Raw genomic sequence first — 16814 nt, forward strand, 5'->3', positions numbered from 1 at the left:
TTAGGAGTGGTAGTTTTTTTACTTGGTCATGTTCTAAATTGATATGCTCCACTGTAGGAGGAAAGAGAATCCAATTCCACTAGATCTTTACTTACACCACATTTGTGGGCCACCCCTATAGGTTGGTTTAGAATTTGAAGGCTCCAGAATATATGAAGTTTTAATTTTATTGATTTACCCTGGGTTTTAAGCAAGTTCAGAATCTCAGTTTCAAGGCCGGTTTGAAGTTTCAACTAGGCCAGAAATAGAGATATGCTGGTTTCGACTGCAATTTTGGTAAAAATTTGGAACATTTGGACCTGTGTTTCGACGACAGGTGTTGACCCTAATATGGTGTATTTTTATTTGATTTCATGCCTCCTACCTAGTTAAAGCATAATGAACAGAATGGAATTGGTATTTTGCTAAAGAAAACCACTAAAATGTTATCATTTAAGTATACTAACACATGACAAACTTAGTAAGATTGAAGAAACTGTATTGCATACATGAATTGTTTGATAGAAAATTACATGTTCAAAGTACAATATCCAAAAACAAGATCCCAGGCTTCAGTTCTAACTTTCAAGTTGAGTGTCTGGCTGGAGTAGGTGGATCCTTCCCCTGTCTATCATGGTACTCTGAATACTGGATGAAAGCATCCCATGACATGTTATGCCGAAAGTCGAGGTGTGATCATCAACAAACCTTGCAAGAATCTTCCAAAATCCCCAAAGGAGTAAATGGTTTGATTGAAGGCAAAGGAGTTACTAATTTAGTGTGAAAAAGAGGTTGAGATTCCAAAAGACTAGCAAAAAAATGGTTTGGGGGTCAAAACTCAAAAGGCAAAATCTAGTAGAAGCTGCAGGTTTTGAGGTTTCGACCCATCTTGGTTGAAGTTTTGAATGTTTTGGCCGAAACCTGGTATTTTGTTGATTCCACCCAGATTTCGTCTTTTTTTTTCTTTTTCTTTTTTCCCCCTTCAAATTTCGAGGGAAATTTCGGTGGTTTTGACCAAAATTTATACCATGGTTTTAAGTATTGGTAGGCATAGTATTGGCTGATAAGTATGGATTCCGGTATGATAAAGTTGTTCTTGACTGATATAGAATTGTCATGGTCAATATCTGATATAGTTAAGATAAACTTGATACACCTCCATTAAACCTGTAAAACAGAAATTGTGTGTGAGATACAAAACTAGGAACAATTGACGGCCTTGGAAACTTGTTTTTCTCTTTGGTGTGGGATATTTTCAAGTTCTAGGAATCATTTTCTGAACTTTGAAGTACAAAACACCTTCTTGTGCAATATATATCAGCTTTTGATGCAAGGATTTGAGTTTTTTTTTTTAAACCTAATTTGCAGATGCATAACAAAAATAAATGGGCATTGTGTTAATCCACCATCTAAAGGTTCATAAAACTTTTCACGGCTAGCATTTGGTTGGTGTGATTATCCCCCCCCCCCCCCCCCCCCAAAAAAAAAAAAAAAAAAAAAAAAAGAAAAAAGAAAAAGAAAAAGAAGAATGATTTGCAGCATTACCAGCTTTCACCCAAATCTGTTTTCATCCATAATTGAGCATTCTTTAGTCTCTAAATCTTGTTGAAACTGTGGAGTCTATGTTTTTATTTTATTTTATTTTCAATGTTAAATGATTCCCTCCAACACTACTCAATACATAGAAAACAGAAACCAAAGAAAGTCAATTTATTCTTGGAATTCTAAAAGACACGATAAGAATAACACAATTTTCTCTTTTTTCTAGTAGCTGTTCCAAACTAGTGGACTCGTCACTCGAGTAGACCGAAAATAGAACCATATAAGATAACTCAGCACGGCCATGTGCTGCCCAGCTTGTCCAAACCAAAGGCCTGTCATAGTGCAAAGAAAAACTCTTTCCTGGAGCTCAAGAATCAAAGCAAATTAAAAAAGGACAAAAGCAAATAATGTGGCCTTAGAAAGTGATGAAAGAGCGCAAGTGGGTTCTGGGTTTTTCACAGAGATGGATTTCCCTCCTTTAAAAATTTCTTCCTTCTCTTCATATTCTTGGCATTGATGTTGGGGAATTGAAACAAACCCCTATCTTTTCTGTTGGAAATTTTAACTGCTTACTTTGTTCATTTTGTCTATCTTGGTTAGAATTGGGAGTCTGTGATCTCTAATTACTTCCCTATTTATTCAGTTATTCATATCCACTATAATCCCTTGACGAGGTCAAAGCCCTCTAAATTTCAAAGTATGGCTCAAGTTTTGACGCAGATGAGCTGAAATTTCGGTTAAATCTCGGGTTCCCAAGAAACCATGACAAAACCATGGGTTACTTTTAAAAGTCTCAGATTTCAACAAGTTTTGGCAATATCTCAAAAATTTTGGTAGCTTTGATCCATAGTTGTCACAGTGATGAGGCGATGCGAGACGGTTTTAGCTAGTTAAGGCGATGAGTTGACGAGGCGCTTTTGAGGCGATGAGTTGACGAGGCGCTTTTGAGGCGATGAGTTGACGAGGCGCTTTTGAGGCGGTCGAGGCGTTTTAAGTGAAATTTTTACTTTTTAGTGTACATCTCATACACTAATTCATTATAAACCTATCATATCTTATATAATAAAAAAACTAATATTAGCCATTTAGCCTACCCTCAAGTCATCCAACATACTACAAACACACATAGTAGGTCTTAAATAAATTCCAAGTATCATACTATCATTAACAAGAATCAAGATACGATAAAATGTGACTAAATAGTAAACACATAGATGCATGAGCAAAACAAATAGACACTAGACAACATACCTTCATTAAATATCACCAACACTAGCACCACCTACAACTCCACAACTCCATCTCCACCAGCACCTACAACTCCACCTCTTCTACATTGTTGAGTTGTAGCAAATATCCTCACAAGTAAGAAGAAAATGAAACAAAGCAGATAGCCAAATATCTAAATAGAAAGTTTTAAATATTTAAGCAAACAATCCCACTTATATCTAAAATCTAGAGTCCAAATCCCAAATATAACAACACATCCATATCCAAAATTCCTAATAAAAATTCTCAATCCATATCCAAAATTCCTAATAGGAAAGTATAAGTCAGCTAGTTATAATCATCATCAAGCAAATTGGTAGCAAGTGGGAGATTTTCTTGAAGATGTTGCTCCAAAGTGGTAGACCTCAAACCAAAATCATCTACAATGTTCTCATCATCATGCAAATCTTCCACTTCTTCCATGTCTCCATCAGACTCAGAGTCATGTTCCTCAACCACCCTCTCCAAAGACCTGCGGTGTGAGTAACATATATTAACTCCAGCATATGTTGATTCACTTGGTTGACATCTCCTCGGTCTGTTCTGGCCCTCAAGTGATGTAGATGCCCCTATAGCTCTATCAACAATGCTTTAAGTAAGATCACCCTCAGGATGGACTAAATCATCAGGCTGATTGACCATCCACTCACTGCCTCCAGTCAAGCTCATCAAGGAGTAGTGGATCATAATTTCTACTCTTTAATCGCCTTTCATTGAACCTTTCTTGAATACAACGATTGTACTGAATAAAAACTAGATCATTCAACCTCTCATGTTCCAGCCTATTCCTCTTCTTGGCGTGAATCTGAATTCATAAGCAATTGAAAAGAATCCCAAGTCATTCTTTCAAATTTAAATTTGAAAGTGTTTTTAATACTTGAATCACTTAATACTTACAAACTCAAATGTGCTCCAATTCCGTTCACAACCAGAGGAAGAACAACAAAGGCTTAGTATCCTCCGTGCAATCCTTGTAATCTCAAAAGCATTTCCTCCATGTGTATCTTACCATGTAACTATAGTGTATATATATATATATAAAAAGATTAACATAAAAGCTAGAGTTATAAACCAAATAAGTATAACTAAAAATAAAAGACGTAAAAGTAAAAACTTACGAGGACTCATGGTTGTACGCTGTCTGATAGCCATAGCTGTGGAGAAAGGACCTCTACTTTGCTTGTATTCACTTGCCTGGTACAATACCTTATCTTGTATATGTGCATCGGGCACTAATCTTCCAACAACTTCATTGAAAGAAGTTTCGAGAGAACTGATCAACTCACAATCATCTACAATATTTAAGTTGTAGAACTTCTCAGAATTCAAAAATAAGGCTGCACCATATAGAGGTCTCTCCATCTAACACTCCCATCGCCTATCAATTATTTGTATGACTTTCTTCTAGAGTGGTTCTTTGCCTCCAAAATTGTCATTTATTCTTCTCTTAGCCTCTTGCATGGCTACAAACATTTCAGGCAATGCGGGTCTTTCATCAGCATCCACAATCCTCAATACAATCATATGAGGTTGTGATGCTCTAATACAATCCTCCACACCATGCCAAAATGCTGTAGAAAAAGTTGTTTCAGCTACTTTCCCTGCTTCTGTCTTGGACAAATTGGAATTTGTCCACTCCTCAAAAATGAATAAGTGCCTTAAGTCATCCTTGTGTTTCAATAAGCTTTGCAAAGTCAAGAATGAAGTGGCAAACCTAGTCATTGCAGCCCTCACAAGATCCCTGCCATTTGTCTTCTGTCTCAAGGCCTCCAACAATCTTGTGTGCCTATAAATGAAAGTGGTTATTCTCTTCCCCTGGATTATCACTTTCTTATATTGTTTCAAATTCCCAATGTCCTCTAGCATCAAATCAAGACAGTAGGCTGCATAGGGAGTCAAATATAATGTAGTCCTCTTCTTTATTAATAATGCCCTTGTTGCTTTGTAATTTGAGGCATTATCAGTCACCACTTGAATTAAATGCTCTTCCTCAATTTCTTCAACTTTGTTATCCAATAACTGAAAGAGCATTTTTGCATCTTGCACATGGCTAGATGCATCCATAGAACCAAGGAAGAATGTTCCCTTTGGACAATTGACAAGAACATTGATGAGGTGCCTACCCTTTTTGTCAATCCACCCATCAGACATGAGTGTGCATCCATACATCTTCCAATACCTTTCATAATTTTGCCTCATCTCCATCATTCTTTCTTTCAGATTCTTTAATAAAGGCACCTTGACTTCATGGTAAGTTCGGGGCTTATACCCAAAACCATGTTGTGCAACAGACTCCATCATCACCTCAAAGCTTTTATTTTAACTGCATTGAATGGAATGCCACATTGATACATCCAATCAACGATGTGGTTATCCACTCACTTCTTTTCTTTGACAGATCTCATTCTATTCAAGATTGTTGTTTGAGTAGTACCCTTTGCCCTCCTTTCTTCAACAACTTCTTCAGGAGTGCGTCTATTATGCATATCCATGAGACCCCTTACTAGTGCCTTATTGAAGGCACTTTTTAGTCTCTTTGATGCAGTCCCAGAGCTTGGTATCTTGGAGCACACCTCAACCTCAGACCCTACACTAGGTAATGTACCTTCTTTAGTAGAGGCATGAATAGGATGTTCCTTCTCCAATTACTTGTTGAATGTCATCATACTCCTCATTATCCAAATTAGTAACAATTGCCCTCTTTTTATTTTTCACCAACATTGCATTCATCTCTTGGGCAATTTCTGCAGTGGTTTTAGTGCATTTCACAACATCCCCATATCCACCCACTAGATGTTGCTTCAATCTTCTGATTCCTCCTTTAAAGTTTTTGTTGCACAAAGTGCACCTGACTGTATTCCTATCAGCAACATCTGGCCAATACCCATGTTTCCACCCTGGGTCATTTGACTTAGCCTTTCTCTTCGGTTATTTCGAGGGATCATAACTACCTTCACCCCCACTAGGAATATGCTGACTAGTAGCAGCCGCTAGATTATTAGTTGAGGGCCTTGAGGTCATTGTAAATAACTAGTAAATATCTACAATAAAAAACATAAAACATACACATATAATCAGCCAAAATTAAAAACAATAATAAAATTGATAATGATACCATATAATTTTAATTTCACACCATACCACACCACAATAAAAATCCTATGCATTCATCTAATCATCTCACTTGATGATAAATTGATAATCAAGCTTCTATTCTGAAAAATCAGAAAAAATTATAGAAAAAATACACTGAAACTAATAAACACAATAATCAGTAGGCTAGAAGCTATTATGCTAATATTAGCTGGTCTCGGTTAATACTAACAAGTTATAAGTCCCCAATAAAAGAACAATCTAAGGGAGAAAGAGATTCCACAACTAGTCATATAGAACTTGGTCAAAGGAATAGATGAGCAAACAATTATGGTTGAATGCCATTTTATGAGAATACAATCACTGCTGAAACCTCACCTAGATCCAATGGCTGGACCTGAAGTCATGGAAGGTACCTCATGACAATAGGATAGGTCAAGATCTGTCAAACTAGGAATCAATATAACCACCAAGTTGTTGAACTAGCAACCTCCATAAAAGCTTGATCTTTAATACTGAATCCAGATGAAAAAGGCCAATATATGAAAGATGTTGAATGACCTTTAAACAACAGTAATCAAATACTACTTGGAGTAGGATGTAGTAACTTCTAACCAGATAGCAGGTTCAGAGTATGACATCAGAACAATACATGAATACCAACCACTGAAATTTCTAAGATCAGATCTTAGATCAGACCCGTAGATATCATTGACTCAGGAATTGTAGGGAAGATAGTAGCTATGTCATAGGAACCACAACAAAAACATCAATTGCAAGTCACAGAGAAGTAAATAATTAGTTAATAATCTCCAAACAGAAATTAAACAACGAGTAGCAACTTATAACATTGTTAAAACACAGAAGAAAAAGAAAAAAGGCTCGCTGGTGACATATCGGAGTTTACTAATGTAGGCGTTAACAAAATATGTTAACAGTTAACACTTAATAGAGAAGAAAAAGAAAAGCAGAAGAACGAAGAAGCATCCCAACCTTTGCCTGAGAGTCTGAGACAATTCAAAAAGCCGTCAGATTCCGCCGCTGCTGCAATTTGATCGTTGCAAGCCTGCAACCGCAAAGGGATTTGTAATTGCCAGACTTTTTAGGGGAAAAAAGAAAAAAGTAGAAGAAAGAAGAAGAAAGTGAGCGACAAGTACGGTGCTGCTGCTGCAAGCTGCAAACTATGGTGGTTTTTGTATGAAGAAAAAAAAAAGAGAAGTAAGAAGGAAGGTGTTGCTGGCTGTCGCCGGTGTCATTGGTTGTCGTCGTCGATCGAGAGGAAGGGAGTAGTAGGGGAGAGGCCAGAGAGGAAGAGAGACGAAGATGATAGGGGTTAGGGCTCGAAATTGGGGATTTCACTCGACTGAGTCTAGTGAAATTCTTGGTTTTTCCCTTTTTTTTTTTTTTTTGGTTTGTTAATGATTTAATGTTACAAATGATCCCATGTAACACTTATATAAGCATTCAACCATTAGTTGATTCCTGATTCCCAGTTGGAATCTAATTTTCAATTCATTTTTGGCCTTTGATTTGGAATAAAAAAAATGATGGTTTTTAAAATCCACAAAGGTGGTTGCCTAGGGGTCCAATACTCCAATGTGTCAGAGGCGTCTGAGGCGACGCCTCAGGACTCGAGGCGACCGCCTTATGGACTCCAACTGAGGCACTGCTCGCCTCAGGGCCTTTATTAGCGCCAGGATGCCAAGGCATCGACGCCTTGACAACTATGCTTTGATCAACATTTCTAAAATTTCGGTAGTTCCAACCAATCAATGCCAAGTTATGGCCAATTTTAACCAACCTAGTTTCAATAGTTTTAGCTAGTTCTAGACAAGTTTATGTAGTTTCAACCAGTTTTGATGGTTTTGACTGGCTTGAACCAGCCCATTACATGTCTGAGTTTCGTCTATAAAATTCCATTGTTTTAACATGGTTTTGATTTTCAGTCATATCTTGGTTTCTAGCTGGCCAAAACGTCAAAACCAAGACCTTGATCCCTATTTCAGAGCAAAGTAAATTTTGGTATTTAAATCGATAGAACTTCTTAGGGTAGATTGGTGGTGCAAAGGGGAAAAAAAAATATAATTTTACATGTCTAAATTAACAAGTTAGAGATACAGTTAAAACTCCTAAAAGGCAGATCTAGTCTCACCTTTCCTTTTCCTAAGCTTTGTAGGCAAAAGGATCTAGTGAATGTTTGGCAAAATGCCTCATTGGTGAAAGTGGCACACCCAGAAGGATCTCTCTTTCCCCTACCCCACGGGATCCCCCTATCCCCTCGATCCCGTTTGCTAACCAATCAAAAATAAAATCCTATACTAATCTAGCTAGCAGAAAGTACGAGGTCGAACTATGGGGAGCTAAAAGGCTAAGTCACTAAGATTGAATTCAACAAAACTAAATCTACTAATTAATGCAAAAACGTTCACTATGAATATGTGAAGATCTTTAGGATTTCAAATCCCCAATGCTTTTCCCTAATCGATATAACTCTACACTTCAAAGCAAATTAGGGATGGTCTTCCTAGATATGCCCTATCTTCGCAAGACTATCGTCCTTCGCGTAAGCTTGGCACACTTAGTTTGCTGAGCTATAAAACATCTTTGGCGAGACTTAAACACAATCAACTATAAGAGATAGAACAATCAAATTAATGAAATAAGCATGGTTCATCTACAACCCAAAGAAAAGGAACTAGTTACTCATTATCACAAAGTTCAGAAGAAAAATAAAGATGAAACATAGGGAGAGAGAGAGAGAGAGATGTGGTCTTCTTCTTCAACAATGAGAGAGATGAGAGCCGCATTCGCCGTCTTCTCCTTCTTTGTGGTTGGCTTCACTTTTATGTCTCCCGCACACAATGAATCCCCTCTCTTTACCCATCGATTTGGCCTTTATTCGTTCGGATTTTGGAAAAACTCAAAACTAGAAAGTTGTATATATTTTCAATATTGTTCCATAGCATCTTGAATCACCAAAATCCAAGCTCATACAAGAGAGATATGCCCAAAATACTGAAGGTAGGTCTGTTTGCCCAATTTTCAGATTTATTACCAATTTTGTTCCTTAGACCTCCACCTATTTCCAATTTGACTAAGATCTCACTTTTCATGATTTCTTGGGCAGCAAGATTGAATGCCATGATTTAAAATCCACCAATATCTAAAATATTTGCCAACTTTACTCCATATTATCTCTAATAATCAAAATCATCTTATTCCTGAAAAATACACAAAAATACTCAATTAGCTCTCTGTAATTAAATAAGTATGGGGAATTAAATCAAATAAATAATGGTAAATGCATGCTTATCACCCTCCCTCAGCCCTAAGCGCTTAACCCTTTCCCTTCCCAACCTTAGGTTATCAATCCCAGTCCCTGTCTTCTTTCTTTTCCTTCTTCTTCTTCTTCCTCCTAGCATATGGCAGCATAGAAAACCCAGCAAAACTCAAAACCAGAATTATTCCAAGCCCCCAAACCCTAGTTTAACTATATCTTTCCCAAACCCCTCCCTGATTCCCTCCCTCTTTTAGGATTACCTTCCTCATCCCCTTACAATCGATCCCTACCTCCATCCTTATCCCTTATCTAAACCTTAGGAATTATGCAATTCATCTAATTCTGTAGAAACCGTAAAACCCTAAAATTTCAAAATCCTAAATCTCCCTAACCTCTCATCCAAACCTTATCTCTTTTAAAATCATCTTTGCTCAACCCTAATGAGATACTCGACCCTAACCTTAGCCCCAATTCAAACCCTAGAAACCTAGCATTTTTAGGAGACCCTAATATTCAATACCTAGACTTGGAATTCAATTATGATATTAAATTTACCATAAGGATTTGACTGCAACTTCATAACCCTAGCTTCTAAGCCCTAGCTGAACCTGACCCTACCCCATTCTCAACCCTAGAACCCCCTATTCTGCCCAATTCCCTCAATGGTTGGGTGTTACAAACCCTAGTTTACTGCTGATTCACTTTGTTGAAGTATACACACTTTGGGCTATTTTACTCTTCACGGTACCATCACGTGAACAGTAAAATCTGTTTTTATTGTTGATGGTACTATTCACATGAATAGTAAAATCTGTTTGTACTGTTCAGGGGGTTTCTAAAAAGCATAGTTTCTATTTTCAGAACTTTCTGCTTTAGGAGCTAGAAAGTTACTAAAGCTGTAATTTTTTGTTTCTTTTTTGTAGAGGACAATTACTTGTCTCTCAAGTTGTATTAGATTCATTAGAAGTTATAAATAAAATGGCTTTTTGATTCTAGACTCTGAAGCTAGAGTCACAGGCCTCTTCTGATGGTTCTTCATCTCTCTTCTATTCTTCTTCTTCTCTCTTTTCTTTGTTCAATTTCAGCTGCTATTTTGATTATTTAATACTTGTTTTCTAACACACTTGAAGAGGATCCTGAGGGTGGACCTAGGCCTGGGGCTGCATCAATCAATTAATCCATATCATCCTACTTCACACTAGGGTCATGGTAGGATGAAGGTTGAAGAAGGTGCAAAATAGAGGATATTTTGGAGTTTCAACTCGAATAGATCTTAAAAGAGGGCATTTTGGGGTTTTTTCAAAAAAGTACAATGGACTTTGTTAGAATTTCAGCGCTTGTAATCAGCGCAAGGACTAAAAGGAAATTTTGAAAGAAAAAGAAAGAATAGAAGAAGACTTGCATGTGTTTCTTTTTGCTCTCCCTTGGTACTTTATTTATAATGTAAAATCAAGTCTTAGTTTAGAGAAGTTTCCTAAATTGAGTTATAGCAAAAAGGAAAAGTACATATTGCTTAGAATCTCTCAAATCTACTAAAAAGGACACTGCCCTAGGGAGATTACTTTTCAACCAAGCAATGAGAAAAACAAAAAGTAACCAAAGTAGAAAGTAACTAAAATAAAAAGTAACCGAAATAGAAACATCAACTAAAATAGAATGTGATATTCTAACATTTCCCTTTAAGTTGGAGTATATATATCAAAGTTTCCAGACTGAAATTACAAGAACATATCAAGCAACTTCATTACACTTGGGCATATGTAGCAATAACAGGCGCTAATAGTACTTCGTTTAGGGGATAATCAACAACAACTTAAGTAAACAATTTTCATGTTGAACAAACCATCCAACAATGAGAATAATAGGTGGTGGTGAAGGTGAACCCTATCTATAAGTCTAGCACCAACAATTGTATCAAGGGCACTATCCAAATAATGCTAGTAGTAGGGAGGAACCTCCACACAAGAAGATAACATATGCAACCCAATGTTGCATATAAACTCTTTGCAAGAAGGCAAGTAGTAGTTAAAAGTATGGGTAGGTAAATGACAATAGAGGTTATTGTGGACTAAGTAGGTAGGTAAGAGGTAGTATGAGTTACTACAAAGCAAGTAGGAAGACAAATGATAATATAAGGTTACTGTGGACCAAGTAGGTAAACAAATGACAATATGAGTTACTGCAGACCAAGTAAGTAGGTAAAAGCCAAAAGGTAGTATAGGTTACTACGGACCATGTGGGTAGACAAAAGGCGATATGGGTTATTGCAAACCAAGTAGGTAGACAAAAGTAGTATAAATTATTATAGACCAAATAGGTAGGTTAAAGTAGCCAAGTAGTTAGGTTTTTATGTAGAATACCATTTTAGGAGGATAAAGATCTTTACCAGTGATATTCTTCATCAAATCTTGAGTAAATATAGAAAGAGTCTCCAATCTCCCCACATTGAGCATTACACGTGGACTATCAATGACAAAATAATAACAAAATAGCTTTGCTACATAGGAAAGGAATATCAAATCTGTAAATATCAAAAAATTGAAATGGGAATGGCATGAATTATAATTAGAGAACTCCTCAAAAGGAAACATGAAAAAAAGACAGAGAGTAAACTTGGAGGCTTAAATTTAAGGAAACATTGTGGGAACCAATCCTAATTAAATATGAAAACAAACAAATAATGGAAACACAAAATAAAGCAAGTTTAGGAACGAGGAAAATTGAATAAGAAACCAGAATAAGAAAATCAAATCAGGTGCAGAATTAGAAAACAAACAAAAAATTGAATCCAAAAACCAAATCAGACTTTGAACAAAAAACCGAACAAAAAACAAAGCACAAACTGAACCCAAAACTGAATCTAAAACTGAACCAAAAAATTCAGACCAACCGAACAACCTTCTTCCTCAACAGATCAAACCATCTTCTTCCTCAATAGACCCTCCTGAAACTTAAAATCGAAGAGATGGCATGACTCTGAAAACTGAAAACAAAGTACTGACATTTTTCCTTCTTTTATGGGGATCCTAGTTCATTGACATCATTGAACTAGGATCCCGTTCTTCAAACGAGAAAATCTAAACGACTATCAAACTGGCCAGCGAAAAGTAGTTACCAAGGAATCAAATTAATGCTCTGATACCATGTTAGAATTTTACCACCTACTAGCAGTCTAGGGACTGAAAGGAAATTTAGAAAGAAAAAGAAGAACAAAAGAAGTTAGAAGAAGACTGAAGAAGAAGAAAGAGAAGGGGAAGAGAGGTTGCATGTGTCTCTTTTGCCTCTCCCCTGGTACTTTATTGATAATGTAAAATCAAGTCTTAGTTTAGGAAAACTTCCTAAAGTGAGTTACAATAAAAAAGAAAAGTACATATTGCATGGAATCTCCCAAATCTACTAAAAAGAGCACTATCCTAGGGAGATTACTTGTCAACTAAGCAATAAGAAAAATTGAAATTAACTAAAATAGAAAGTAACCAAAATGGAACAAAGTAAAATAGAAAGTGATATTTTAACAAACTTCCTAGCACATAATGTCCAAAACTAATAGTAGGAGTGCACTTGTCAGGTTTTCAAACCATGAGGAAATGTACTTGTCATATGTAGACTAAGAGGAGAGATACTTGTCATTAGGCCAACTAACAGGGAAGGCACTTGTCATTTGCAGCCACGGGAAAACAAAAAAGGAAAAAAGTTTAAGGTCCTTCAATTGGCCAGCCCTGGTAGAATTTTTGACGCTACCGCTCCTTCTCGAGCCCTCAGGATCGGAAATACAGCTCCTGGCTGAATTAGCCTGTTAATGCAGCACCGATTCTACCAATAGGGGTTTGAGATTTAACTCTCCTCTTTCTGCAACACGCCTTTGCTTCAAGAATTTCGCTCAAGTTTAACCATTGTGACATCATATTAACAGGATGGTAGAATTCTGAAAACATTTAATATAAAACATAAGTCACTCCAATATGGAAAACCTAAGCAATCTTCAAGGTTTAAAAGTCAATAATGTAGTACTGTATTTGAGTAATCAAAACAGTAGCCAAAATAAATCTTTTCGCAGGGAATAAATTCCAAATTTGAAAGATTAGCTATAGCACAAAATCAGATGGGAATTAGAACTAAGTTCTAGGGTGATATCTTAATGGTAACTCTAGAATAACATTATGATGGGACCAAACTGTAAATTCTCACAGTAGGGGTAGAATTGTAGTTCAGAAATGAACTAGGCTGAAGTGAAGATTACCAAATAGAGGTAAGAAAGATACCTTGAAATTCTGATCTAAAAGGGATGGACATATCTGATTAGTAACTAAGAAATGGGTATAATGTTAATGGACGAGGGAAGTGAGAGAACATAAGAGCAACAAAGTAACACCCAGTCTTCACACTATAAGGTAGATGGATTGGATTGAACACCAACCTACTTTGACCAAACATAAGGTTTCTTCATTGACAAGAATGACTTGCAAAAGCAAATAGTAATTTCAATTCATGGGTGTGGTGTGCAACCCTCTTACATAAGTCCCTTTGGTAGCTAATGGTAGCTAACTCCCACCAGCAAAGTATTAACTCATACCTAATGTTGGCTCAGCTACTACCCAACACTTAAAAATTGAAACCTCCTATGATAATGGAGTTTCTTATTTCACACTCCAACCCCTTTGACTTTAAGATATTCCCCGAATTCCAGTCCACAGATGATGTAGTCTTTGGGCTTAGGCTTAGCCCAATAAAACCATAACATGTGGGCTTGTATAGAAATTAGAGGTCCAGTGATGACTTTATCAGTCAAATGATAACCAACCCAAAAATGCAAAACCTAAGCAATCTTCATAGTTGATACAGTTGAATACTTAAGCGTGAAATGTCAAAGACCCATGTTGGAACAACCTTGAGGTTAACCTGTTGAAATTATGGAGAAGATTCTTACTGCCCAAGGACGATGGATCTATGAGCTATGTACCGGGATCTTCCCTCTAGTACTTGTAGCTTATCTTCCTCTTTCAGAGAACCTGAAGATGAAAATTACATTTTCTAGCAATAGGCATAGTTGTCCGCAGGCAGAGGCTAGTGAGGCGAGGCGGAGCCCCCCAGGCGCTTAGGCGGGGGCGTAGGAAGGCCCGCCACCTCGTCATCCAACATACTACACCCCTGTGGTCCTTGTCCGGCCGGTCCCTGTCCTGCCTGCCGGGTGTCGTCGGGCGAGGGAGAGGGGGGAGTTGGATTGGTGAGGTGAGGTGAGGTGTGAGCTTGAGTCAGCTTATTCTCTTCGATTTTGTTTGTTTTTATTTTTTATTTGATCACATATGCTCATGATAAATATGCATATGGTTCAAACATAGATGCTTTACAATCGGAATCTAATAGTAATTCAATATATGGCTTCAATTTGGCATCTTTCATGTGATTTAAAGGAAAAAGCGGCGCGGTTAAGGGGTCCGGGGGCGCCGATTTGGGCGCTCCGGGCCGGATGTCGGCGCGTTGCGCGCCTTGCACTATGGCAATAGGTTCCATTTATTCGTCCCCAAGAATCTCACACTTCTGAAGGATGGTCTACTCCCAACAAAGTACCCCACTAGTGTACTTCGGTTTCAAGTAAATATTTTTATCTTGAAATTTCATTTACTGATGATTAATGCTTATTTATTACTCTGTCCTATCTTCTTCAATATTTTTGTCTGATTCCTTTCATTCCAATACCCTTCTTGGATCCAAATCATCCAATAACAATAATCTTAAAAAAATTTTGAAGTCTAGAAGTATAAAGGGTCAACATTCAGTCCAAGAACAATATTGGCTTCCTATGGCAAGTGCAATTTTCAAATTTTAAATGCTATTCCCCCCCCCCCCCTCTTTAAAACCTGAAAATTCCATAAATTTTAATATGTTATAAAAATGAAAATTGTAGTAAATTATTCATTTAATTTATTGTCTAAAGATTTATTTTATTCAATGTGTTTTCAAACAACATCCGCACAAGTTTGGCTGGTACATTACTCCTTCATGTGGATCAGATTTAGGCAATCTTGGATTTGTTTGAAAGCTTTCTGACCAGACTTTCATACAAATCCAAGATTGATCTGATAAAACCTAATCCTTAGACATGTTATACCTAATTGTTGAGCGTACATTAGTAAACTTGGGCCATTAATCACCAGTACCATTTTGAGCTCCCCCCTTTTTCTTTTGTGGAGATAGTTCATGCATTGTGTTTAATGTAAAAAACACGCTGCATAAAAGATCAAATGAAAAATACTGTTTCTGGGCCTTGAAGCCCTGGCAAGGAAAAAATCCCAAGAATTCAACAGTTTCTGGCTGGTCAAATCTGAGTTCTGAAGTTGGTATTTTGGTGTCTGCTGCTGGTTACAGGCAGCAGGCCAAAGACTGATTCCCTTTTAGAACAGGGTGGCAACATGGAGGATTATGCCCTCTTGCTTTGCTGCAGATGAGCCAAAGAAGGAGCTCCAAGCGGCCCCTCCCTATGCAAGCATCATGCAGACCAGGCTTCCCAGAAACCTCCCCTGGAGCCACTCCAAAACTAGGCTTGGGGTCCCACAGCTGCTTCGAGATCTGAGACTGAGACTGCAGCAGCTTGCCCTTCATGATTCTTTCTAACTCTTACCCTCTTGGCTTGCTAGTCTCCTTGTAGAGGAGGAAAGCCATTGCCGCAAAGATACGCCCCAACCAATGCCAAGGAACGTCTGTCATGAAGCTGAATTTTCCAAGTTATATTTGCTCAAGAAGGCCCACCTTTAATTTCGCCCACTGCAGCAAGCATGCCACTAGTCTCTCATTCACTCTCAATATCTTCCACTTCCTTTTGATGTTTTACCTTTCGATTTAATAGCTTGAGGAGCATTTTATTGGTCTAACAAGTTTGATATCAAAATTTAATTCAAGCTTGACTCTCATTGAAAAGAGCACAACCATTATTGATGCTGATAAGCTGCATTGGACCAACCCAACCCCAACTAGTCTTCAGATACAGATGAACTGGGTCCTATTGGGGTAATGCGTCTAGTAGAATTTTTAGGAAATTTGTTATTTGGTGATATAGTGTCTTTATTTATTTCTTAAGTTAGAAGTACAGGATATTTGGTTTCTAATGTTTTCTAGTTCTCCTAATTTGAATTAGTTTTCTTTGTTAGAGAGTTAGTGTTATTATAGGGGTCTCTAATTTTCTGTGTATGATGTAATCCCCACATTGTCAGGGACAGATTGAATTGAATGAGTTAGGGTTTATATTCAGGAGAGCTGGAGTGTGCGTGTGTGTGTGTGTGTGTGTGTGTGAGAGAGAGAGAGAGAGAGAGAGAGAGAGAGAGAGAGAGAGAGAGAGAGAGAGAGAGTGCTCTGCTTCCCCCCAACCCCCTCCCTCTCTCTTTTCCCTCCTACTATGCGTCTCGTTCCCCTGCTCTCTGATATTTTGCAGGCATTCCTTTTCTTCCTACAGGCCTGCCATTAATCATGCCTTCTTTTGGCTGTGGAGACTGGTTAGGCCGTAGAGTGCCTACACCACCTTTTTCTTTGCGGCAAGCTTTGACATAATATTTGACAGACAGGTGAAACTGGGCATTTGACAAAGATAAGAAAGTACCTAACTTGGGCACCTTGGCGTTCATCGAGGGATTCAGTTAAACATAATCTGAACTATTTT

The 16814-nt window shown here is 37.6% G+C and overlaps 1 protein-coding gene across 2 annotated transcripts in view; it reads left to right on the plus strand.

Moving 5' to 3' along the window:
* Window positions 1-16814, plus strand: part of LOC149022768 (phosphatidate cytidylyltransferase 1-like) — a 46672-nt gene that overhangs the window by 28379 nt on the left and 1479 nt on the right. The window lies entirely within an intron of this gene.

Source organism: Hakea prostrata, chromosome 3 (assembly GCF_041222555.1).
Source record: "Hakea prostrata isolate BN-2017 chromosome 3, UWA_Hpros_2, whole genome shotgun sequence".
Lineage (NCBI taxonomy): Eukaryota > Viridiplantae > Streptophyta > Magnoliopsida > Proteales > Proteaceae > Hakea > Hakea prostrata.